At 40.3% G+C, this 24,275-nt stretch overlaps 1 protein-coding gene across 5 annotated transcripts in view; it reads right to left on the bottom strand.

Annotated features, from left to right (window-relative positions):
• RHBDD1 (rhomboid domain containing 1) overlaps positions 1-16,025 on the bottom strand; it is a 118,984-nt gene extending 102,959 nt beyond the window's left edge. For 2 of the 5 annotated variants that reach the window (XM_036858329.1, XM_036858333.1), the window contains exon 1: positions 15,942-15,984. The gene's annotated coding sequence lies outside the window, so the exon portion shown is untranslated. Of the gene's footprint in view, positions 1-1,770; positions 1,790-15,692; positions 15,743-15,941 lie in introns of those variants that run through there. The other 3 variants (XM_036858331.1, XM_036858330.1, XM_036858332.1) reach the window with 3 other exon arrangements.
• Between the last annotated feature and the right edge of the window lie 8,250 nt (positions 16,026-24,275).

Here is a 24,275-nt window from a genome sequence, read left to right as displayed (position 1 = left end):
GTATTTGCATTTAGTGGAAAACAAGAATTTACTAACTGAATGCTTGTGAAGTAATTTGTTCCTCTTTTCAAATATATGAATGCATTTCAAAAAGCTTACATAGCTTCAATGTGATCACAGTTGTTAAATGCAATACACAGTTATATCAATAACATGAATTATACTTTTAAAACTTAGTATTTAAATATTAAATGTAATAGCAGATGGTCTGGCTTCACACCACTGCACTCTGTTCAATTCACCAGAATGCATCATCTACCTGAGTTGATTAGTAAATGGGGAGCTCCGGGGGTCCAGTATGAAATCTGTGTCAGAGCACCATCATCATTTAATGACAAGTTGCACATAAATGACAAATTTTTTCTGGCCATTGAAATCTGTTACATGGCTTCATGAGCTACATTAATGATAAAAATCAAAGAGAATCAGCGTAGGATTCTGTTTTCTTATTTCACATTAAAGGCAGAGAGATACAAAGAAATGAGGTCAAGCGAATGAAAACTGACTTCATGAATAAAAAATGAAAACCGGAATCAAATTATATTAAGAAGCTAATGGGAATCTAGTCCTCATGAATATTGTGACACTCAGTAATTACATTCCAGTATCTATTCATGGAAATATCTACAACTTGGACTCTGTTCCAGAAGAAATTGGGAATTGAGAGCACTTCCCCCTTTTGAAGGCTGCTGAGATCTCCATTTATACGACAGTTCTCCAACCTCATAGACGCCATCATCATAACCATATAAGAAATCGTCTTACCCAGCTAGAGACAACCATTAAATTCTCTCTCAAATACCAATGGGCTAAATCTTTCTGATTTTAAGCTACCAGACCTAGCTTAAACACACAAGACCTAGCTTTTAACACACAAGAGCTCCTCCTTCCTTTTTTCCCCTCATATACCATCTCTCAAAATGAAAACAAATACAAAATTTCCCATACCTTAGTGGAACAATGTCCGACTGTCTTTTACAAGGCCTGTCTTAAGTATCAATGCCATCCACGTGGAGGGCAAAATACCTGACCTCTAGGGAGTTAGGATTTAAGACCACTAAAACAACCTAAGAAGTTAAAGAATGTTCCAGACAAGTAAGCAGCCATCAATAAGGTCATATGTTATGTGGTGGCAGACCTAACCAAAGGTCAGACCCTTATCACCTGACACATTTCACCCAGTCTTACTTATATAATGCCTGACTTGGTTTGCTTAAAATCCAATCTCATCATGTTATCCCCACCCCCAATCCACCATGCTTTCTTACCTAGATCAGCCTTCTGTACTTCATCATTGTAAGACTGAATAGTATCACAGTTAACAGAACGGACTTCAAAGCCTAATGGCTTGGGTTCAAATCCTGGCTCAACTGCTTGGAACTGAATGACCTTGTGCAATTTCTTAATCAGTGTAAGCTTACCTAAGTTTGCCCACTTATAAAACAGACACTAACAATAATAAGACCTGCCTCATAGAGTTGTTGATGAGATAGTGTATGTAAAACACATAGAAGAATGCCTGAAACATAATAAGGACTTCATAGGTATTAGCTGAAATAAAATCATCATCTGATCAACTTCAAGCATTTCAGCCTATACTTTAGTCTTGTAATATTTATATGCCTTTCCCAATAATAACTAATATTTATACAATTATTTATAGTTTACAAAGTAGTTAAGTATACTTGCTTCATTTCACTTAATTCTCACAATCTGGTGAAGACAAAGTTAGTTCCATGTTACCTACTAGCTGGTCTACCCAGCACTTACCAAAAAAATCACTTTACTGTCCTTTTAGCCATTCTGAAGCCTGCTCTGTAGAGCTGTCCGGATAAGAAGGAGCTCAGTGAAGACCTGAGACTTTCTGGGGATGTTAAACTTCTCTGTCCAAGGTGCTAAATAAGTGTGGCTATCTCCACAGATGGGCAGTCCCATGGGGCTCTCTCACCACCAGAGGTCACCAAAGTGAATTTCACATGCATCCCATAGCTTTTATTTTAAGTCTGACCATTCCAAACATAACTGCCCAATTTAATGGAAATCCTTTCAGCAATTTTGGTGTGAAACCATCAAAGAGAGATAGAAATTCCATTTCTTTCTGATATAAAGAACCCAAGATGGGCTTCCCTGGTGGCACAGTGGTTGAGAATCTGCCTGCCAATGCAGGGCACAAGGGTTCGAGCCCTGGTCTGGGAAGATCTCACATGCCGTGGAGCAACTAGGCCCGTGAGCCACAGCTACTGAGCCTGCGCGTCTGGAGCCTGTGCTCTGCAACAAGAGAGGCCGCGATAGTGAGAGGCCCGCGCACCGCGATGAAGAGTGGCCCCCGCTTGCCGCAACTAGAGAAAGCCCTCGCATAGAAACGAAGACCCAACACAGCCAAAGACAAATAAATAAATAAATAAATAAATTTATTTAAAAAAAACCCCAAGATGACAATGCTCTTAAACTGGACTATCAGGACTCAAGCCAGCTCTTCCCACCAGACGGTGCTGCTTCTCTAGCAAGCCCTTCAACCTTCTGCCTCTCACAAATGCAAGCCTTGCTGCTACCGTCTATACCATTGAGAGGCCTCCATGGCCCTGCCTGCCCATCACTCAAGAAGCGAACGTCCACACTTCCACAGCACATAACAAATTCCTTGATTGTCTATAAGGAGTTAAATAAAAATCTTTTGAAATTCTAGGCTGTGATCTAGAGGCAGACCAGGAAATAGTTCAAACTTCTGCTTCACAGCCAATCCTTTTTAACTCAGTAGAAACCCTTAAACAAGATGTCAGCTAGTTTTCTTTCACAAAACTGCTTCTTGGTGGGTAAACTCAAGTTTAAGAGAATTTTTTTTAGTACTAAAAAAAGACTGAAACAATGTTTCATTTTTAGTTCAACTTCTACTTATATGGTGTAAAATTTAATTAGAACTATTTTAAGTAATAACATGAGAAAAAAACTGATTAAAATGGTGATGATTTCAACACTTTTCATTTAGAAAGGCTTCCTTTTATGAAAAATAAGATCTTACCAAAGAGATAAGGTAGAGCCACACATTTTAAGTTAGGTATTGCTTTTGGCAATAATGAGAGCCACTAAAATGCATGCATTATCAAGTGAGCTATCTCTATGGGAGACAGGCTTAATCTCACTGGGAACTCTGGGAGCTAGCCTAGATATGCCTCAGTATTAACTGCCAAAGGGCTAGGGGTCTGCCTTAACTCCCTGTCACCTGTGACTTGCCACAGCAGGAAAAGTGGGCCTCAGGGGGTCAGAGAAAACACGCAGGTGAAGAACTGCAGGGGCTGGAGGCTGGGAGTCCATCAGCGTACACTAAGGGCGTGCGGATATGGGCAGGGTCCTCACAGCACTGCCAGCGTCACTCCCTGACCCGAGACACACTCCCTGCTAGTCCTCCCAACCCATGCAATTTCTCCCCAACCTTCAAAGCCCAGCTCCTGACTTGCATCCTTAATGTCGGGTTCCCTGACCACGTCACTGCTCACCAACCTCCACAGTGCCTTCCACATGTACTGTCCACCAGTGCCAACAGAATGTCACCAGAGGCCTTTTATCATCTCTACCAAACTGTGTTTTCAGGGCACCTTGGGGTTTGAGAGCACATACTCTGGAGTCTAAACTCGTCCCAATAACTGGCTTTAGCGTTAAGAGCTGTGTTAACTTGTGCAAGTCACTTAACCTAAGCCTCAGTTTCCTGCTATGAAAATGGAATAGTAATAATAGCTAAATCTGATCCTAGAATTCTTGTAAGGATTAAATGACTTAAAACACCAAGTGAGGGGCTTCCCTGGGGGCGCAGTGGTTAAGAATCAACCTGCCAATGCAGGGGACACGGGTTCGAGCCCTGGTCTGGGAAGATCCCACACGTCATGGAGCAACTAAGCCCGTGCGCCACAACTACTGAGCCTGTGCTCTAGAGCCTGCAAGCCACAACTACTGAAGCCCGCGTGCCTAGAGCCCGTGCTCCGCAACAAGAGAAGCCACGGCAATGAGAAGTCCGTGCACCATAACAAAGAGTAGCCCCTACTCGCTGCAACTAGAGAAAGCCCACACACAGTAACGAACACCCAACACAGCCAAAAATTAAATAAATAAAATTTAAAAAAACAAACAAAAAACACCAAGTGCTTAGAATAATGTCAAGCACACAGTAAACACATTAGATCTCAGCTATTGTTTTAATGAAACAGAAATACTCATTCGCTACTGATTTAAAGTTTTCCTCAATACAGGTGAAATAAAAAAGTCAAATCATTGGCTAAAGTTACACACGTATATAGTACTAGTTCATCTTTGGTAGTACTGTTCTCAAACTTTACACGTGTGCCATTACCTGACAAAGTTAATGCATATACTGGGACCCACAGAATGAAGGCCGTCCCAGTGGTCCAGCCCATGTCGCAAGTCTAAACCTAAGTCAGCCTGCCTTTACGGGAACCGCCTCACTATCCAGGAAAGCTAACGCCAATCGCCATCCTCCAGCGCAGCTTCAGCCAGCTCGCCTTACCCTGGAAAGCAGGACCTGCTGGCCTCAAAAGGAAACCCCCCGACCCCCTAGCCAACCACACCCTGTTTTTTTCGTTGCCTTTTCTAACATTCTATAAAACTCACTCTGGCCCAGAACCCCCTGGGAAGAATGCTCCACTGCTTGTGAGGTGCTCTACTCCCCCAATCTATGGACTGCTTTCCTTTGAATAAAGGATATCAAACTCATTACTAAATCGTTTTAGTTTTGTCATCTGGCATATCCCATTCAATCCTCTGGACTTTATGAGGCAGGTATTATTTCCTCATTTTACAGATGAGTGGGGATTTTAACCAAGATAATCTGGCTCCAGAGTCCTTGTTCTTAAAATGAAGTTGTGAGTCAGGTCTGTCTGCAGAAAAGCTGTGAGTTTTCTACTCTCAAGATAGCCTACACTCATACTCCAACAGTTTGTCAAAACTACTGTTAAAGTGTTCCAACGAGTTACTGCCGTCAGTGGTTCAGTTCCAGCTAAGCTGATTGTAGGGTAGCAGAATGTGCAACACCAAATATGCCACTTGGTATACGGATTATCTTGAGCTGAATGCAATTAAGAAAAAGCAGATACAACTAAAGCTCTCTGCTTCCCCCCATCTGCTTAAAAGCAGGACATGAATTTGTGAAGGTGTTCCCCCCTCCCCCACTCTACCAGGTATGACCAAAGTTAATCACCAGAGACAACCTTACAACTGGCTCCAAAAAAAATCTACACAACAAACTTTACTAACTAGCCCTAATCTTCCATTAGTTCCCCCACCTATTTGCCTTCCTACCATTTGCTGCCCTAGAAACTCAAAGTCCTTTTCCTTTGCCTTGTCACTTCTCTAAACATGTATTGTTCAGGCTTCCCTGGTGGCGCAGTGGTTAAGAATCTGCCTGCCAATGCAGGGGACATGGGTTCGAGCCCTGGTCCAGGAATATCCCACATGCCATGGAGCAGCTAAGCCCATGCGCCACAACTACTGAGCCTGCGCTCTAGAGCCCATGCTCTAGAGCCTGCAAGCCACAACTACTGAGCCTGTGTGCCACAACTGCTGAAGCCCATGCACCTAGAGCCCGTGCTCCAAAACAAGAGAAGCCACCGCAATGAGAAGCCCACGCACTGCAATGAAGAGCAGCCCCCGCCCACCACAACTAGAGAAAGCCTGTGTGCAGCAACGAAGACCCAGCGCAGCCAAAAAAAAAAAAAAAAGTATTGTTCTTTTGTTAAGATGCTATATAAGCCCAAGTTCTAACCATCTCTTTGAGTTACTCATCACTGGGCACTGCCACTGTGTGCACAATCTTGGGCTGTGATTCTCAAAATGAGCCTGTATCTCCAGATTTGGGCGTGACAGTTTGCCCTGTGACCTCAATTCTCTGATGGATCTAAGAAAAGTCACTGATTTTTCAGTTTGTTCAGGGTTCTTCTTGTTGTGAGGACAGGGGTGATGACCTCCAAGCTCTTTACATGTCAGAGGTGAAACAGGAAGTCACTCCTACGGTCTTTTAATAAGAGATATGACACTTCAACCACCAGAAGAATTAGGAAAGACATTATTTGAGCATAAAGAATTGTCTTGGGGCTTCCCTGGTGGCGCAGTGGTTGAGAATCTGCCTGCTAATGCAGGGGACACAGGTTCAAGCCCTGGTCTGGGAAGATCCCACATGCCGCAGAGCAACTAGGCCCGTGAGCCACAACTACTGAGCCTGCACGTCTGGAGCCTGTGCTCCGCAACAAGAGAGGCCGCGATAGTGAGAGGCCCGCGCACCGCGATGAAGAGTGGCCCCCGCTTGCCGCAACTGGAGAAAGCCCTCGCACAGAAACGAAGACCCAACACAGCCAAAAATTATTAAATAAATTAATTTAAAATAATAATAATAATAATAATAATAAATTAAAAAAAAAAAAAAAGAATTGTCTTTCCTAAGAAAGTGCAGTTGGTGACTTCCATTAAACACACCAAAATGTATATGCATTTTGAAATATTTCAAATGTAGAAAATCTCAGAACATAAAACTTTTACTCTACCAAATGTAACTGTTTCTTGATACAACTTAACTTGTAGATCTATATTTAAGAGAGTAGTACAAAGTAATGTTCAAATACCCAGCTTCTTTTGGTAATTGTTATCACAGTCATAGCTTAAAAAACAACAACAAAAATCTGTTTTTAAAATCAAATTAAAAACAAAAAAAGTAAAAATAATCCAAAGTCACTTTTCTCATTTGGGGATATACTCTATACAAATAGAGAAGCTGAGGAACAAAAGCCCCTGTGCCTTCTCTGACTTTTTCCCACCAGGATCAGGCATCTGCCTGGCAAGAACTCTGGAAAGAAAGGGATGGGGCGGGGGGATGTGAAGTGTGCCCTGCTTGGCATGCTTTCACCCCCAGGCCCTATCCTGCAAGGTAAGGTTTAATCTGAGAAGGAAGCCACAGAGAGGCAGAAACATCTTTTCTACCTTTTAAGAATTACTGGTATAAAGGAACACTTTCCCAACTTTTAGCCCTGCGTTTTGCCAAATCTCCAAATGCTGCACGGTCAGATCACGTCACTTTGCCTTTGAAGAATGACTTTTGCAGAAATGCACCTTCATATTATTTGAGGCCTTGACATAAGTCTCACTCACCCAAGGGACTGCCACAGAGTAATCATTTTCATATTGTTGTAAAACACTGTTCCGACTTACTGTTCCTTGTGCAAAATCCCATCAGCGCTAGAAAAACTTAATTTCACCTAATAAACACGTATGCTTTCTTCTGCTGAGAGCTACTCAGCCATTTGGTTGCTAATTTTTCCCCCTTTACTACTAACTTCTGTCTTAAGTCATTTCTAGAACCGACACTACCTGGAAATGGGCAAATAATGTACAAATATGTGCCAATATAAAAAATGTTAAGTTAATTCAATTCACAGAATACCTCAGAGAAGCTTCCTCACCTGCACCAGACTTTGAATAAAAGGAGGAAACGTATTTTAAAGAGAGGAAATAGCATGCATGTGCTGCTAGCACAGAGACAGGATATATGTGAAATATGCTTAGGGAAGTTTAAGTTCATTAGGCCGGTCAGTTCTGCTATAGTGCTTGTTTTGAAACAAGCAAATTTGTTCAAATGCAATCAATATATATCAAGGAACAATTCGAGCACAATGCAAATTTTGCATCTGATTGTGCACAATTTCATCAGCAAGAAGCCCTAGGTGAAGGCAGGAAACTGCACCCAACTAAAGTCAGCTGCATAGAAATTCACCAAATGTACACATTTGCACACCTCAAACATCTACCAGCTACCTCAGTTCGCTGAGTATTTTATGAGTTACACCCAACCACATCTGCAATTATGACTTGACATCCAATCCAGATAACCCTTCTTCCACCACCTGACAATAATTCACAAGCTGCAATCCTTTTGACAATCGCTTCTGAAAGCAAAGTTCAGGACTTTTTGAAGGTAAAGTGCCATATTTCTTATGTACTTCTGCATTTCTTAATCATTTAACAGGTGTAAAATCATGCTGCCATTTTATTAGGTTCCTATCGTTTTTTTTTTTGTAATGTGCCACTGACAACGTTTTTGAGTGTTTTGCTCCTAACACCCTTTGCACCATAAGCTCTATGGCTTTTATTGCGTGATTTCGCATAGTATGGTGGTTTTAGGAATGCCTACGTCACTTCTGGCAGAGCTGACGCTTCCCTAGTCTAAAGCACGTGGGAGGGAGGACAGCCTGCACCCGGGGATTGCTGCTCGTTAGCCATTGTTATCCCACGTCCACTCTGTGCTTTATTCCTACCATCCCATCCTTTAACCAAGATCACCCAAGTTAGAGGCTCTCATCACTCAAGTATTTAAACACCACATACTCTGAATTTCCTTGGGTAAATTAGAATAAAAGGGAAAAATTCTCTTTCAACCTAGCAAATAGGCCCACTATTTTTCCCTTTATGTCTTCTCTACCAAAAGTTGTTTTACTTTCCTTCACATGGAATTTAAAACCAAGGTTCATTTAATTTTGGCATTTGTTTACTTGACTGTATGTCCTAAATGTGCCAAGGTTTCGTGTCTGATTATAGTTATTAAAGGACACAGACAACATCTGTGTTTGGCCAGATGCTTTTAGTAAGAGATATCAGTACAATATTCAGTTCGAGAGTAACAATTTCAGCAAAGAAGTAAGGGAAGAGTGAAGTAAGAACCCAAGATCACATGCTCTGACAACACATGAAGCTCAATGAACCAACTGCATTTACATGCATTGTGCATGTTTCACTTCTAGACAGCATACAAGGTCAAACCGCTGTCAGTTACAATAAGCTTCCAAACTTCTCATCAATTACCTGGTTAATAACAAAAGACAAGGCTATGACATCATTACAGCTATAATTAATTTACACAGATCAGCCTCCTGTTAATCAAATACATCTTTAAAAGCATTTAATTATTTTTCACCTAGAAAGCAACACTTAGCTTTGTTAAATGAAAAGCAACCTGGCTGAATTCAACATGAGAGGCTGTCAGACTGCTCTAAGACATAAAGGACAAAAGGCTTCACAGGGCACACTGTGCAATATAAGAGCTATTGCCATACTCACAGCAAACAGAAGCACAAGATGATGGATAACACAACACATTTGAACAGTTTCCAAACATAGAGAAGTTGTCAGGGAACTTGGGGTAAACAGACAGATTCTGGAAAAAGAAACATCACAGTGCTTTTTGTCAAAATGATACACAGGGCTAGTAGCAATATTAACGTTTGCGGTAGAGGACAGTAGTTAAGGTCATGGACTTTGGTAAGAGCTCCACAATACGCCAGCCATGTAACCTGAGGAAAGTTATTTAACTACTGGTTCCTCACCTGTACAAGGCGATAATGCAGCCATATTTGGTGTTGTGAGGATTAAATGAGATTATATATATAAAATCATAAATTGGGAAATGATACTGTTTTTAATGCACATCAACACATAAATTAAAATAAGGCTTAAGATTAAAAATTTTAAATAGCTTTAAAGTGTTTTTATAACTTAGTAACCAATTAGCATTTTTCTGGGCTATGATCCTACATTTTTAAACTGCATCATGTGATTCAATTACACATACATTTTTAAAAAATAAAAAACAGTATGATGGGGTGTGTGGAAGGCACATGAAAATAGAAACGATTTTTTTAACTAAGATAAGTTTTGTAATAAAATCTCAAACCAGAGTTTTTGTCAACATTATCTTTAAATTACCATTACATTTGAGAATTTAATGAGCCTCCATTTTAGGATTAAAAAAAAACTCTATATGTCAGATGGCAAAATTTTTTATTTTTCCCTCCTTTTTAAAGGGTTATAGTCTTAACAGAAATGATTAGATTATCTTTATACGTGAAAAATGAAATACTGGATTTTGTATATAATCTTGACTTTTGCTCCACAGTGAGGTGAATTAGTGCCAACTCCAATTCTGATCCATCACCGCTTATGATTTCCAATATCAATCATAAGCTGGTTCCTTCTCTCACGGACTACAAGTTTTAGTTTAATGAGGGCTCATTAAAGTTCTCCGACTGACAGCCCTATAGACGTAGGTCCTTAAACCAGGAGGCACACAGGCAGCAGCAATGCCAGCATCCCACCATCACCGCCTTCAAGAGGATTTAAGTAATTCTATCCTCAGGTTCGCTCCACACCAGATTTCTTTGTTTGTCTACCTAAAGTCAATGAAAAAGTGATAGCCATAACCCCATTTAAATTAACTCATGTAAGAAATGTTAGTGAATTATTTATGTAACTGAAATCCTCCCAACACAACAACTAGCCAAGAGGGGAGAAGCATGCCAGACTTCAGAGATGTTCACATTCCACAAGCACACAGGACGTCCACTAATTACCAGGTGGTGGGGACAGCTTCGGGTTTGTTTTCCTTCTTTTTCTCTGCCCAGCATTAACACCTCATTCTTTCAGTAACAGGTAAGAGATGCCTCTCACCCCCATTGGATGTAGTCCTGGGGGGGACCAGAAATCCAGGATGCCTTTCCTACACTGATTCAAGGGTAACAGTGACCAAGACTGGAATAATAACTCTCTTCCTGGAACCTAACACTTTTGACACTAAGACACTAAGACAGTAAGACCAACAACTTCTGGATCTGATACTCAGAACATTAACTTAAAGAATTTTCCTGATCTATCAAAGTCTACCCAAGCCTCAAGAGCTCATCTAGCTGCAGTCCTGTGGTTTGGTTTTTCTGTAGATTTTCTGAGCTTATCCATATACTTCCAATAAACCTCTTGTTCTTGAAAAAGTTATCTGGATAACTTAGTTAACTTAATCTCTGTTGTTTGTAGCCAAAGAACCCTACACAGATACTAGGGAATTTGCCAAGGGCTGGCAGCAGATCCTAGTGTATTTCAAGCATCATCAACTCTCATTTTTCAGAGTACATGCAACACTCTAGCTGATAGGAGAACCAAAATGTGGAGGGTATACAAACAGCATCTCAAAGGTCTGCCACAGGCTGAACATCTAGAAAGCAAAAAGGTCCCTTATTAATGCAAAATTAACATTCCTTGGAAAGAGAAAGAGGAAGCCCTGAATACTTCCGTGTGAAGGAACTTCTACTACATGGGCAGCATGCACAATATTTATTCCTACATCTGTTCAAACTCAGCATCACAACTGACTCATTAAAATACACATCCCTGAAAATTTCTGGTATCTGTAATATAAAAAAACATAGCAAAATTTCTTTAACAGTGTTGCCCAAGGGACTTTCCTCAAGGGAAAAAAGTCCAAAATTAGAAGTGGCTGCCAACACACACACACACACACCCTTATATATTATTTGTATAAAACTGAAGTCATTGTAATATGTATCTAAATTTCATTCATACTATCCTGATATTGTGACTTTGGATTAAAAATGCATAAGCAAGTGAACACTGTGGAGAAACAGCTGTTGGTGTAATGACAACATTCCTGGATCTGAAGCTAGATATGGGGTCAAGTCTGGATGCCATCGCTTACTAGCACGTGGCCTTGGGCAAATCACATAATCAATCCTGCTGAGCTTCGGTTTCCTTATCCATGGATGATGAGAACTCCACTTACTTCCTGGAGTCATCGGGAAGAAGAAATGAAATAGCATATTATGTAAAAGCACACAGCACATCCCCAAAGTTTGTTTTCCATTCTCCCTTCCTCTCCATAAACTAATGAGCCTTTTGCCCCCACGGAACCAGACTTTACTGCTTTATAATTATGATGCGCATGTAACAAGGTCCAAGAAACGAGATGGTAAATAATACCAACATGCAAACCTGAATGTACACATTGTTAGTTGGCTACCAGCTAGATCCCAAAGGGCTCTTGCACACTACCTATTGCTTCCCAGAAATCTGATACATTTTCTCTTCTGAATGCAGCCAGGATTATCCACAGGCTTTGAAATATCACCATCATGATGTTGCACAGAGCAGCTGGTTGATTGAAAGTGACTCCCCCTCCCCCACGCTCCAGCTGTCACCAGGAAACCCTCCTCAATGTGTGAAAAAGGACAATGTGATATTACTACTATCGCTATTAAAAACAATCTAACAAATACTTAGCATCTGAAATTGTTTTTCTTATGAAAGCTCACTATTAACTAAAAATTAACTCTTTAAGAAAAACCCTTTACCATATAAATGCAAACCAGCTGCTTTCATACAACAAAATACTAAAGGACAGTAAACACAAGTAATATATTTCCATTGACTCCTTGTTTCTTTTTCCTTGAGTCATTTGTAATGCTGAACAACAGCCAGTTAAAATATTAAAGTTTTAACCACCGTGGTAACAGCTGTCACAGCTTAGAGGGATTTAAAAAAAAAAAAAAAACTTACATGATTTCTCAAAAAATGTGCATAGATTCCTCCCTATTTTTATATAATATGGGTCGGATTGAAGGCTGGATTTTTTTTTTTTAAATAATCTCTCACTTCTCTACATGAGAAGCTATACGTATGTCTGACATTGCTGATAACCCTGGGAGTTGTCTTCAGAACAAGTTCGTGGCTCCTGCTCAGGAACTCTCAATGCCCTGACTTTTTCGGTACCGCTCATCTCCTGAGGATTTCTACCCCCCAGATGAAGGGTTTCACACCCCGTCACACGGACTCCTTGCAGTGTCACTGCAGGAGGCCCAGGATGAGCACCAGCAGGCGGGGCCTATGCCCTTCAACCCCTCTTCTCTTAAAACCTCTCAGCTCCTGAGCTTTACAGGTAAGATGCTGCTAAAGAGGGTCCCCTGCTAAAAAATCTGAGGGCCCCTGCTTAGATGACTAGAGCTACAGCATAAAAGGCAATCTATCTTTCTAAGGCATTTCTATCTTTGTAATGGTTTTTTAAAAGAATTTTTACATACACATGCATTTACCTAATTTTACTTAAATGTATAGATTATTTGTCCCTACCTCCATATTATAATACATTGCCAAGTGAACGAAATTATGACCTAGTATGACACCTTTCAAGTAGTTTCCATGCTCACATATTCATATGCATTATATACAGAAATCCATGAGATTTTTTGATCATTTTTTAAAATGGAACATAAAACTTCACTTTCCTATCATTAAGCATCCATATTGAAAAATAATGATTTCAGAGCTATAATAGCATTTTCTTAGTCTTTGGTGCATGTCTTCAGGGAAGTCTCATCTCCTGTAACAAAGTGCCCCCTTCTGTGGCTGACTGTCCCCATTAACTAACTGTAGATACTTAAATAGTAATCACCCGCTGACCTTGACCTTCCAGTAAACACTCAAAACAATTTATGAAAGTTGCTCTGTTATGGTGATAGAACTGAAAATGCTGTCTTGCTACCAGGTTTAGAGTTTTAACTTTCTCCGAAGTGTTTGCTTTCTCTCATTCACAATACTGTGAAAGCTCTTCAGCATTTTGCTTAAAAAGAAAAGCAGCACAGTCAAGTAATTAATAAAATTACCTCATTTATAAAAATATTATGAGGAAATGAATGAGATCAAGCTAGGTTTGAGGTAATAACTACCTTTTCTCCCCTGTCCAACATGTACCAGTTACTGAGCCTCTCGGCGTAACAGACATGCTTTCCACTTGATTTCATTTTATTCACTGTCCTGAGGTAGTCACACACCACAAGTCCTACTCTATAGGAGAGGAAATTCAGGCTGGGAGGATGTGAACTTGTCTACTGGACACGATCAGTATGTAGCAGAGCTGGGGTTCAAAGCAGGGTCTGCCTGACCCAAAACCACCGCTAAAGATCAGCCTCTCTGACACACAGAACAAGAAAAATGGGGCCTTTGAAAAGTGAATACTTCATGATGGGACAGTGTTAATTTAGCATTAACAAAATCATTTATAGGGGCTGATATCCAAACTGACTCATAGTCATCTGAAAACTCACCCACAATACCCAGAAGCCACGGTGTGGCCTCGGGAGCAGTGGGCTCTAATCAAAGTGACCTGCTGTTTCAGCCACGGGGCTACAGACTCTTCTCAACATCACAATGAGCCTAGGCTTTAGGTCAGCTGCTTCAAATCCCGAATATTTCTCTTTATCCCCCCAACACCGACCCCTTGAAAAGGGGAAGGAAAAAGCTGTAACACTGCAGCTGACATTCTGTAAAAACAGCAGACGGAGGGCACATCTAACTTAATTCCTGTGATGCTTCCAGAAAACAGAGGTAAGTGGATATGATGAGAACTTCTTTGCTATCGTGGAGCTGTACGACACATGGGGAAAAAAGGACGGAAACATCTTCAGTCTTGTCTCTCGTTTCCAAGTCACTGCTCTATAATACTTCTCAACTCTAAGGCTAAGGCTGATCTCTGATCAGTTAACCACTCTACTTTCTTTACCAAATTCTGGGTCAGAAGAAGGTACAATGAAGCTGAAAAAACCAAAAAGCCAAAGAATTAAAAACTGCTCTTTAACACAATTACTAATGTGGTTCTTAAAAATACTACAGCATTGGTATTAACTGAATATCCTACATTCGACAACCTCAATCGTATACAATATAATGAGAATCCATAAAAATAAACTGCTCTCTAAGCAGCAGAAGAGGCACCATATTTGTGCACAACTCACATCTAAATCAAGGAAGAATCCTTTCAGCACAATCTATGTACTTATTTTAGACAGTTCTAACAAGTTCCTTAATAACATCTCATCTTTGAGTGTTTTCCGCCTGTATTAAACTCTTTTCCTGCATTTTTACACTGAATACTTTCAGCCCTATGAAGTAACCCTTAACTCACTTGTCCCAGGTCCTACACCTAAGAAAGGCTTCACCTGGATTCAAATTCCATTCTGTGACTTCACAATGGCTGTTCTTTATCACTATGGCCAGTAATTCCCAAGCTTTAGCACACAGGTGCCTTGGGATCAATTCGAAGTCTTGTTAAAATAGATTTCTGATTCACTAAATCTGGGGTAAGACTCCTAAATTTGCATTTCCAACAAGTTCCCCGCTGACGTTGATACTGGTAGTCCTGGAACAATTTGGGAACCCAATGCACTGCCTTCTTCTAAGATCATTTGCTTTCCCAACCCCTGCCACACCAGCAGCAAATTAGAAGTTTTTAGATTTAAAGGTTATTAGAACAGCAAAAAGTGGCATATAAATGTGAGACATAAGACAGATTTTTAAGGAGCAATTCCAAAGAAAAAAAGAAGAAAAGAGCAAAGTCCAGCTGTCACTGCAAAGGGACCAACCCACCTCGATGACTCAATCATGACTATGCAATAATTTATTTTGACAGTAACACTGAGTTTATGCTCGGTTTGGAAAATCATATAAGCATGTGATCCGTTTTTGAAAAGGTTTTTAAGGCCTGGACAGAAAAGGATTAAATACACTTAGTGTATTTCCTGTCCCGTATTAGGAGAAATACCACTACTTGGATTAGGATTAGGATTGTGTTTGCCACACACTTGTTCTGAGGAACAGAGTTACTCTTCCAAGAGAAACTGAAACTGCAAGCTGTCGCTGATGCAACGTCCCTTTAAACCACCCCCCGCGCCCCCCAGAGCCAACGCCATCCACCCAGGGCCTGGGCACGTCGTTCCCTGTGCGATCGGCCTCCAGCAGAGACGGGAGTGAAGATGAAGGGACCCCCGCTAGACTCGCTCCGGGAAACTCCCTCCCCGTTCTCGGACCTGTTGAGAGCTCCCACGAAGCGGAGGCTGCGCCTCCAACCCCGCCCCCGCCGGGCCCCAGGGAAGCCCACGGCCTCCAGCAGCCCCCGCCGCCACCCCCGCCGCCGCCGCCGCCGCCCCCGCCGCCGCCGCCGCCGCCGCCGCCGCCGCCGCCGCCGCCGCCGCCAGCGCCCGCGGCCCTGGGAAAAGGCGAGAGACGCGGCGCACAACGGACGACGGGAGCGGCGCCGAACAAACGCGGAAACTCACGCTCTCTACGGCCCGCCTGCGTCCCCACGTCTTCGCGACCACGTGCGTCATCACGCACGGGCGCCCGCTCCCGGAAGCTCCAGGTCCCAGCGGCCTGAGGGGCGGGGAGAGAGCGTGGTTGATTTCGCGACGCAGCTCCCACGGCCCCCGTGGGGGGGTGGGGAGGGCCGTAAAGCGGAGCGGGCGGGCAGCGGCGCATGCTCAGTTGCGCACGGCCGCGCTCTTGTTTTCCCCGCGGGCTGGCCCTCAGGACCGCGTGCGGTGGCGGTGGCTTGGAGGAGGCTCGACGGGCAATGGATCGTGGCCGAGCGTGGTGTGGAGGGCTTGTACTTTCTACTCGTCCTCCAGCCTCCGAGTGACATGTAGATAATAATATTCTTTATGCCATAAGTAACTATTGGCTGCCCACCGCGGGTAAAGCAAACGAACAGCCTGGCTTACATTCGAGGGACCGGACGCGGGATGGAGATGTGGCGACTGAGAAGCTGCCCTACCGGGCCCCAGCCCTGCCGCAGGCTCAGGACCTGCTGCGTGGAGGAGTCACATACTACCTGTGAAGTGGATGGCGGAATAGACAGAAATCTTCATGAGTTATCAGACGGCTGGAGAGCGGCCCATCACCTATCTCAGGGCGGAACCCGCGGTTACAAAGCAGACCAGCAAAACAAGGTCGTGGGTGTACATTTCACAACCTAAAGCCTCAGTCTGAGGCTGCATTTCTGTGTCTGTTTGTCCATGTAAGGCTTTAGGTGTTAAGTTTTTTTGTTAACGTATCATTTGATGCAATTTTAATTATGGGTCTGTTTCTGCTCTGGAACAGGTTTTATGTTGGGTTGTAGGAGTCAGGTTAAGTTAAATGCTGTATTTCATACAATATGAGAAAACTATCTTATTTGGTACGGAATTTTCTAATAACTAGGGGGAAGATGCGTCTTTTCCGAGGACGAAACCAAGTGCAGGTGGTTTTATGCTACTCTGTATTTATTGGAAGTTGTGGCAGCTGTGTTTAGATAGTCTACTTAAACAAAAACTGCCTAAATCAGAAGAGTTTTGACTATCTTTTGTTATTGTGTATTGCAAGAATTCTTCATGGAAATGTTTATTTTGGAGTTTGGAATTTAAATGAAGATTTGGCTCACGTGCAGGGTATGTAACAGACGTTCAAGTGATAAAGAAGAATTTTAGCAATTTGCAACTATGTTCCTTGAGGCTTACAAGTTATCCCTTTCTTCTAAAAACAACATGCTGATAAGAAAGTTTGGCTGACAATGAAAAACTGCATTTCTGGAAACAGAAATTCAACTGAAGGGTGGAGGTGAATTGCCAATAGAAGTATTTTGTGTATTTCTCTAGAAAAAATAAAAGTAATTTTTCAAAAAGAAAGGATTCCCTTTTATCCTGATCCATGATATTATGCATCAGTTTAATTAATGCTAATCTTTATATTCCATTCTCTAACACCATTTACACCTTTCTATAACTGCATCATTTTTCTTGTCCTTGTATGAATATATCAAATACAGACGTGATTTTAAGGGAGCCACAAATCAAGAAGTCTCAGTACAGTAATCTCATAAAAATGTCTATATATGGGGATTAAGACGATACTTAAGCAATTTTCTTCAATTTCAGACATCAGTGAAAAATTTCATAGCCATCTAAGAGGAAAGAAAAAGTCTAGGTTTTAAAAAATGACCTTTTTTGTCCTATATGATTCATTGATCAGACAAGAATTTTTTTAAGCCTATTGAAATCAACATGTATCATACTCAATCCCCATTTAAATTGACAAACAGATCACTTGGATAATAATTGTATATCGTAAACATTAACATATCTGGCAATCAGCAAGATCCTTTTACTGAGGCAAGGCTTCAAAATACCAAAAAAAAAACAATGCCTGAAGAAGTCCTTTAACACAAAAGTTATGCAATTCTTAAATTATCTTGTAAGGTAATGATTCCTAAAAGCTCAAAAGTACTCATATCTTTATTGTGAGAAAAAGCAGGATTATGCCCATGATGTATGATATTTGAGACCTGTGTAATGGTCTGGACAATTTTCTATTTTTATCAAAGTTTTGCAGGAGAGCAAAAATACCTGAGATTAAGCCATCTGATTTAAGTGAGTATTCCTAAAATGTGATTCTTGAGTACAGAGGAGTTGTGGTAAAAATCTTTGTACATTTCATAAATCTAGGATTGGAACTGGCAGAAAGGCAGGTGAGTATCATTCGCAGCTTTCAAAACCTGGACTGAAGGTGGGAAAACATGAGTCAACAACACCATGAGCAAATAACACAACTGGATTATTATTTTAAAGAGGAGCTTGTTTGGTATCTAATTCCTTGTAATGGAGCAAGTATTTATTATACCCAACACTGTACAGAAAGATGTGTGAAACTCATCAAAGAATTTATAGCTTTATTGTTAGGAAAAAACTTGCAAATTAATACAAGAACGACTATAAAAGTAAGTACAAAGTTGCATTTTGTATTATGATGATGAAAAGACTAATAGTACTTAACAGTGATAGACCATGCAAATGGCAAACGTAAGAGATTTGCAGTGGCAATAATGATGTCAGACAAAACGGACTTTAAGACATATTTCTAGAAACAGACATTTTGTAATAAAAAAGTCAATACATCAAGGAGCTATAATAATTAGAAATGTACGTGCACCCAAAACAGTCCTAAATACATGAAGCAAAAATTAATAGATGTGAGTGTAGAAATAGACAATAATTTGATATTTTAATATCACATTCTCAATAATGGGTAGAACAACTAGACAGAAAACCGCTAAGGCTATAGACGGCTTGAACAACACTATCAACCTAACAGATATGTATAGACCACTGTCCTTAGTGACAGCAGAATTTATATTCTTTTTAAGAAGTACATTCTCCAGGATAGTTTATATGCTAGGCCATAAAACAAGCCTCAATAAATTTTAAGAGTATTGGCACCATGCAAATTATGTTCTCTGGTTACAATGGAATTACATTAGGAATAGATAATAGAAAGAAATTTGGGAAATCACCCAAATATTTGCAAATTAAATTACTCATGGTCTGAAGGAAGTAACAAAGGAAATCAGAAAATATTTTGAACTGCATGAAAGTGAAAACACTGAAATTTATAGGTTGCAACTAAAAGAGTGATCTGAAGGGTATTTGCTGCTTTAAACACTTACATTAGAAAAGAAAAAGGGTTGTAATATTCTAGGCTTCCACTTTTAAAAACTAGAAAAATAAGAGTAACTTAAACCTAAGCAAGCAAAAGGGAGGAAATAGCAGTCATACTGGAAACTAATGAAATAGATAAGAGGAAAAATAAAGTCAATGAAAATAAAAGTTGGTTCTTTGAAAAGGTCAGTAAAGTTGATGAGCCTTTATTAGGCTGACCAAAAAAAAAGACACAAATTACTAAAATCAGGAAAGCAGGATATCACTACCCACCCTACCAAAATTAACAGGGGCTATGAATAAGTTTATGCCAACAGATTAGGCAATGTAGATGAGTTGGACAAATTCCTAGAAAGACACAAATTGCCAAAACTGAATCAACACAACAGAAAATCTGAAGAGTTTGTATTCATTTCCTAGGGCAACCATAACAAAGTACCACAAACTGAGTGGCTAAAAACAATAGAAATTTATATCTCACAGTTCTGGAGGCTAGAAGTACAAGATCAAGGTGTTGGCAGGACCTAGAGGATCCTTCCTTAACCTTTTCTAACTTCTGGTGGTTTGTCAGCAATCCTTCTTTGGCTTGCAGCTGCATCAACTTCAGTCTCTGCCTTTGTCATGACATGGTCTTCTCCCGTCATGTGTCTGCCTCTTCTTCTTAGGACACCAGTCATAGAGGACTAAGAGCCCAGCCTAATCCAATATGACCTCATCTAGACTAATTACATCTGCAATGACCCTATTTCTAAAGAACACAGTCTGAGGTACTGGGGGTTAGGACTTCAACATATCTTTTTGGGTGATACTATTCAACCCATAACAGTCCTATAACAAGTAAAGAAATTAAGTTAATACTTTCAAATATTCCCACAAAGAAAAACCCAGGCCCAGATGGATTCACTGGTGAATTCAATCAAATATTTAAAGAAGAAATGATAAAATCATTCTCAAACTCTTTGTAAAATAGAGAACACTTCTCAACTCATTCACTGAAGATATTAAATCAGATGACATTACAAGAAAAGAAAGCTAAAGATTAGTATCATGAATGTAAAAAAAATTTCCTAAAAAGGGTTAGCAAACCAAATCTAGCAGTGCATAAGAAGGACTATATAACATGAATGCAAGGTTGGTTTAACATGGGGAAAAAAAAAGTAAAACACCGTATTAATAGACTAGAGCAGCAATCCCCAGCCTTTTGGGCACCAGGGACCAGTTTTGTGGAAGACAAATTTTTCCACAGACGGCATCGGGGGGCAGGGGGTGAGGATAGTTCAGGCAGTAATGCAAGCGATGGGGAGCAGCAAATGAAGCTTCACTCACTCACCGGCCACTCACCTCCTGCTGTACGGCCCGCTTCCTGACAGGCCGCGGACTGGTACCGGCCTGGGGGTTGGGGACCTCTGGATTAAGGGACAAAAACCATCTCTCAGCTCAGTAGATACAGAAAAGCATTTGATAAAATGAAACACATTTATGATTAAAAACTCTCAAAAAAGTAGGATTAAAAAAGAACTTGGGGCTTCCCTGGTGGCGCAGTGGTTGAGAATCTGCCTGCCAATGCAGGGCACACGGGTTCGAGCCCTGGTCTGGGAAGATCCCACATGCCGCGGAGCAACTAGGCCCGTGAGCCACAACTACTGAGCCTGCGCGTCTGGAGCCTGTGCTCCCTAACAAGAGAGGCCGCGATAGTGAGAGGCCCGCGCACCGCGATGAAGAGTGGCCCCCGCTTGCCGCAACTAGAGAAAGCCCTCGCACAGAAACGAAGACCCAACACAGCCAAAAATAAATAAATAAATAAATTAAAAAAAGAACTTCCTTCCTAATAAAGGGCATCTGTAAAAAACCTACAGCTGACATCATACTTAGTGGTAAAACAGTGAATGCTTTCCCCTTAAGATCAAGAGCAAGAGAAGGATGTCCTCACCACTTATATTCTAAAATTTATTGTGGTGATGGTTGCACAACTCTGTGAATATATTAAAAAATATAGAAGTGGGACTTCCCTGGTGGCGCCATGGTTAAGAGTCCACCTGCCAATGCAGGGGACATGGGTTCGAGCCCTGGTCTGGGAAGATCCCACATGCCGTGGAGCAACTAAGTCCGTGAGCCACGACTGCTGAAGCCTGCACGCCTAGAGCCCGTGCTCTGCAACAAGAGAAGCCACGGCAATGAGAAGCCTGTGCACCGGAATGAGGAGTAGCCCCTGCTCACCACAACTAGAGAAAGCCCATGCACAGCAATGAAGACCCAACTCAGACCAAAAAAAAAAAAAAAAAATGTTACTCAAAGTTTTAGCCAGTGCAGTAAAGGAAACAAAAGAAATAAAAGGCATCAAATTGAATATGAAGAAGTAAGATGGTTTTTATTCACAGATGACCTGATGCTGTGTGTAAAAATCTTGAAGAAAACACACACACAAACACTACCAGAATTAATAAATGAGGTAGCACAGTCTTTGAGTACAAGATCCAAATTTTAAAAATGTATCTCTATATACTACAAATTAAAACTCCAAAAATAGCATTAAGAATATAATTTCATTCCAAGTAGCATCACAAAGAGTAAAATGCCTGGAAGTAAATGTAATAAAAGAGGTGCAAGACTCATACACTGAAAACTACTTAAAATGGCCGAGAGAAACTGACCCTCCATGTTGATGGACTGGAAGGCTCAATGTTGCTAAGACGGCAGTTCGCCTAAGTTGATCTATGGATTCAACACAGTCTCTCTCAAAATCTCAGCAGGAGTTTTTTTGATAGAAATTGACAAGCTGATTTTTGTAACTTAGAATAAAAGGTCTATAATAGCCAAAACAATTTTGAAAAAGAATAAAATTGGAGGAATGACACTACTCAATTTCAAAAGTACTATAAAGTTACAAAAATCAAGACAGGTAATTATTGGTGTGAGAGTAGGCATAGAGATCAATGGAATGGAATTTAAATAAACCTATATATGGTCAGTTGATTTTCAACAAAATTGCCAAGGCAAAAGATAGTCTTTTCCACAAATAATGCTGGGAAAATTGGACATCTATATGAAAAAAGACTATTAATTTGGACTCATACTTCACACAATACACAAAAATTAACTCCAAATGGAACATAGGCCTAAATATAACAGCTAAAGCTATAAAACTTCTAGAAGACACAAGAGAAAATCTTTGTCAGATTAGGCCAAGGCTTCTTAGCTCTGGCACAAAAGAAAAATAATAAATTGGACCTTCTCAAAATTAAAAAAAACATTTGCTTTTTTAAAAACATCACTAAGGAAATGAAAATCAAGCCACAGATTGGAAAAAAATATTTGCAAATTTTATATTTGATATAGGATTTGTATCTGGGATATTTAAAGTACTCTTACAACTCAAGAAAAAGATAAACTATTCAATTAAAAAGTGGGCAAAAGAGTTGAATAGAAACTTCACCAAAGAAGATACATGAATAACTAATAAACATATTTAAAATATCACCAACATCATTAGTCACTAGGAAGGTGCCAATTAAAACCAAAATGAGATACACAACACCCCTCCCCCGCCCAGTGACTATAATAAAAAAAAAAAACACTGAGTAATGGCAAGAATGTGGAGAAACTGGAATTACTGGTGGAGATGTAAAATGGTGTGGCCACTTTGGAAAATAGGTGGCTTTTTAAAAAAGTTAAACATATGATACAACCCAGCAATTCCACTCTTAGGAATCTACCCAAGAGAAATAAAACACATGTCCATAAAAGACTTGTGTGCCAATTTCAAAGCAGTATTATTTATAATAGCCCCAAACTGCAAACAATCCAAATGCTTATCAAGTGTTGAATAGATAAATCAATAAGAAAGACACAAACTACTGATTAATCCTACGACATGGATGAACCTCAAAAACAGTATGCTAACTGAGAGAAACCAGACCCAAAAGACTTCATGTTGCATAATTCCAATCAGATGAAGCGTCCAGGAAACGCAGATCTATAGAGGCAGAAAACAGATCAGTGTTTGCTTGGAACTGGGGGTGAAAGCCGAGTTAACTGTAAATGGGCATGAGAAAACTTTTGGGGCTGATAGAAATGTTTAAAACTGGTTTGTGAAGATGGTTACCCAACTCTATACATTTATTAAAAATCACAAAGACACACTATACACAGACATTGGGTGAACTTTATGGTATGTAAATTCCACCTCAAAATTGTTTATGGATGCCATACTCTAGGAACTTCTAGTCTTGTATTGGAGTGGAGGGATCTACATAAATTTCAGTGAAACCAGATAGAAAGTGCTAACTGCTCTAATGAGTTTTAGTTAAATTAACTTGAGACTTTAAAGGAAGATAATATTGACCGGAACTGGAGACATGAGTGAATGCTTTGTGGAGTTGAAATTTGAGTAGTTTACTTGAGGTATAAGTGGGATTGGACCTACTGAGGTGAATGGAAGAGAATTCCAGACCAAAAAAACCAAAAACCAAAAAAATAGTGAAGTGAGAACAGTATTATGAGGAATCAATCATTAGGGTGATTTATGTTTTGTGTAGCATGTGAACAGTTATTATTTTGATCAAGAATAAGGAGTGAAAAGGGTATGCCATTATGTCCAATATTCTTGGTGTATGAGCATTATAATGTAGATACTGGACGAAAAGGAATGGGAAAAAGTTTTAGAAGAATAGTGGGTAAGCTTAGCCGTAGATTATGGATGTAAAATACGGAGAATACTAAATACCACATGAAAAAAATTAATAATAAAAATGCAATCAATTAACATGTTTTAGAAATTCTTCCAATGATCTTGTCTTTGAGTCTTTATATGGAAATGTGTGCTTTAGAACTTCAGTGGCTTTTCATTGGTTTAAATGAAGAATATAGAATTAAGAATCTATCATTATTGAGTTCCTTCTACAGCCAATAGAAGTCCTGGAAATAATAAGGTATTACTAAAACTACAAATAGGAGCAATGCACTTGCAGTAGACCTGTGATGGTTAATTATCCTGACATTATTATGGCCATTATTATAATTGCATATCAATTGTCACTAATCAACTCTCAGTCAATCTAATGGAGCAGAAATATAAGTAGGAAGCTGTCAGTCAAAGGCTCTCTCTTGGGACTTGGATTCTTGGGAGGATCTGGAGAAGGTGAGGCC

Source organism: Balaenoptera musculus, chromosome 7, assembly GCF_009873245.2.
Source record: "Balaenoptera musculus isolate JJ_BM4_2016_0621 chromosome 7, mBalMus1.pri.v3, whole genome shotgun sequence".
NCBI lineage: Eukaryota > Metazoa > Chordata > Mammalia > Artiodactyla > Balaenopteridae > Balaenoptera > Balaenoptera musculus.
Note: the sequence above shows the minus strand (reverse complement) of the source record. Positions and strands in the feature narration are given on the sequence as shown.